The sequence below is a fragment of the Cricetulus griseus genome, chromosome 5, assembly GCF_003668045.3.
Source record: "Cricetulus griseus strain 17A/GY chromosome 5, alternate assembly CriGri-PICRH-1.0, whole genome shotgun sequence".
Taxonomy (NCBI): Eukaryota; Metazoa; Chordata; class Mammalia; order Rodentia; family Cricetidae; genus Cricetulus; species Cricetulus griseus.
In genome coordinates, this window is record NC_048598.1 from 178,089,013 (window position 1) to 178,092,231 (window position 3,219).

General features: G+C 43.5%; 1 pseudogene; it reads right to left on the bottom strand.

Moving 5' to 3' along the window:
• Window positions 1–999: 999 nt before the first annotated feature.
• Window positions 1,000–1,546, bottom strand: LOC113838377 (annotated as a pseudogene).
• Between the last annotated feature and the right edge of the window lie 1,673 nt (window positions 1,547–3,219).

A 3,219-nucleotide genomic window follows, 5' to 3' on the forward strand; every position in this document is an offset into this window, starting at 1 on the left:
GAAAATAAATTTTTTCCAGTCCCATGGACTTTTGTGTATTTTATTTTTTCTCTTTTTTTTAAAAAAAATTTGCCATAGGATGTATTTTGATCCTTCCCACCTATGTCCCACAATGCTGTGTCCTCCCAGCCCCTCCTCACTTCCTCTGTCCCTCCCTCCTGGTACTTCCTGTCTATTCTTCCTCCTCACTGTTCCTGCTGTAGACTCCAGGTTTCTGCGGATGGTGATTCTGGACTGAAGAAGAAACCCTCCCCAGTCTTAGTGCTAACTGGGTCTATAAGGAGGCTTCTGTGTGGACCGAGTGGTGGCAAAAGCAGAAAGCTGAAAGCTGCTGTCTTCAATGCAAACACAAAGCAGAGAGCCAATCAGTGGACGGTTTATATCAAGCTCACAAGGATGTCCTTTCTCGGCGACTTCAGCATAGCAATACACAGGAGTGTCCTCAAATCTCAAATGTTCATTGGAGATAGACAGTGTTGTTGGACTTGTCTCAGGAATCAGTGAGTAAGTCCTTCGGAGTTTGGGTAATGTTCACTGTTACCATCAGCAACCACTGAGACCCACTACAGCTCCTTCCGTGGAGCCTGGCAATCACAGATCATCAATCATTGTTCCTACTGATTACTAAACTGGTTTCAGGTAATGATTGTAGCTAACAATCCAGTCTGAGATAAAAACACACATTCAGTTTCTTAAGACTTAAAAATATGTGAGGTGTTTGGTTAGGTCACATGTTGTTTATTTGCACTTTCCCTGTAAAATTCATATTCTATTTTTTCAAAGTTACTCCATTTGATATTCCACTCTCCTCGAATACAGAGGTATCTTTTTCACTATGCATTATCAGAGTTTTCCTCTTTGTCTTTCATTACAGAAGGAACACATAAATGGAGATTTTCGCAGGACCTCATTCAGCATCATTTTTTTTATAACTGTAAATTGGAAAAGTTGACAACCACAGTTATGATTCTGAGAAGGAGGAGGAAGGAAAATCGTCACTCAAATGATTAATTCTGAGCTACTCTCCAGGGTGATCTCCTCTGTCACCTCAGTCCCAGGGCAGCTTCCTGCCCCTCCAGGGTTTCTGACACACTCAGGATGTGGGTGCAACACTGTGTGTCTTGCACAGTAATAGACTGAAGAGTCCTCAGATGTCAGGCTGCTGAGCTCCATGTAGGCTGTGCTGGAGGATGTGTCTGCAGTCAATGTGGCCTTGCCCTGGAAATTCTGACTGTACCTAGTTTCACCATCTTCAGGATCAATCCATCCAATCCACTCCAGGCCCCGTCCAGGCTTCTGCTTCACCCAGCTCATATGATAGCTAGTGAAGGTGTAGCCAGAAGCCTTGCAGGACACCTTCACTGAGGACCCAGGCTTCACCAGCTCAGCCCCAGACTGCTACAGCTGGGGAGTGGACACCTGTGGAGAGAAGGGCAGAGTGGATGTCACTGTCACCTGAGTGCATGGCACCTCCTCAAGTCTGGAACTTGGAACCCTCACCTGTAGCTCCTGTCACGAGGAAGAGGATGATCCAGCTCCATCCCATGGTGAGGGCCTGTGTGCTCAGTGACTGTGGAGAGGACACTGATCATGTGTAGTTGGTGGTGTGGACATCCCTGTATTTACCACATAGACTCACATGATTTGCATATTCATGAGCAGGGTGCTTCCTAGATAAGGACCTAGTCCAGCTGGAGAAGAAGGAGGTAGAGGACACCTGGGTCAGGCAGCAGGATGCTGAGGTCCAAATCGTAATTCTGTCTGAGGAAGCAGTCATTCCTGAGACCTGTGCAGACCCTGTGGAAATAACATTAAGGCCTCATCCCTCAATTTACAAATAGAATCCCAACCTGAGAAATTATTTCATTTCCCTGACAAATTCACAGGTTTTGGTGGTGATGAGGAAAATTGTTAATGGAAATTACAAAACCTCCTAAATTGGGAGAAATTTCACTCTTTCATCTGTAAGGTATTAATGTTTTATTTTTCAGCATGTTACAGGGGTGTGTTACTGGTGATTTTTTTCTTTATATAAATACTTTTCTTTTTGTATATTCTTTTGCTTTCAAAACAAAAAGGCTTTGGGGTTCTGGTAGGAATATGGAAAATATCTGAGAGGATTGGGCATAGAATTTCATCAGAATATTTTTCATGAAAAAAAGTTTTACAAAAATCAAAAATAAATAAATATTTTTATAAACTGAGAAAATACAAATCTATGAAATATTTAACAATGAATTTTTACTGTGTTTGAAAATTCTTGACTTCACATATCAACTGTATCAGGTGTTGTTCAGCCGATAGTCTTTAAGAAGGGAGTCCACAGGGGCTCTGGAGTCCCTCCAATCATCATCTGATTTCCATCCTAGTGATTAATGTCTCCATTGTGCCCCCTGCTGTCCTTACAATTTTTATACTCTTATCATTATGATTTTAAAAATAATAAACTTGTCACAGTCTCAGTCATGCTGTGGTCTCTCCATCCTGGCCTGTTTAAAACTCAGTTCTCACTGACCATAATCAGGAGACCCTGGCTGGTGCTTTTAAGGTTTGTATCAACTGGACTCATATAGTTGTTGAAGAATTATTTGCCCAAATAAAAGCAAAAATAGGTCATCTCACATTCATTAGATATTGCTCAAGAATGTGTGTGTTTTATTCAGTTTATCTAGTTATTGAGTAACTAATCTACAGACTTCTTGTGTCAAGAGTCTGCCCAATATCCAGGTTCACTATGGTCACCCTATGTCACTGGCTGCCGTGTGGCCTGACCTCTCCCTGGTATCAGGGAATAAACAGTGGACATCTTAGTTTTCACCCTCACACTGTACTGTTCAATGAGTTGTGACTGTCTGGATCTCAGTAATCCCACATTCTATAGTCTGTTTCTTCACCAAAACTTCTTAACACATGGCTGAGGTCACTATCATAGTATCCAGAGAAGGCTAAGGCCTGGAAAAGTAGACTTTCTTTTCATTTTCCAGATCCGTCAAAACAGTAATCCTTAACCCTGAACCAACACCAACCATCACTTCTTCTGAAAGACCCCTGTCCCTTAGCCCTTTCTTTCTCAAGTTTGTCTCCTCTTCCTCCTGTCGGCGGCTTCCCCGATCCCCACCCCCGGTGGCCTTTCCCCGCCCGGCCCGAGAACAAGCACCGGGTGGGGCCGGCCCGAGAATGAGCACCAGGTGGGCCAGCCCGAGAACGAGCACCGGGTGG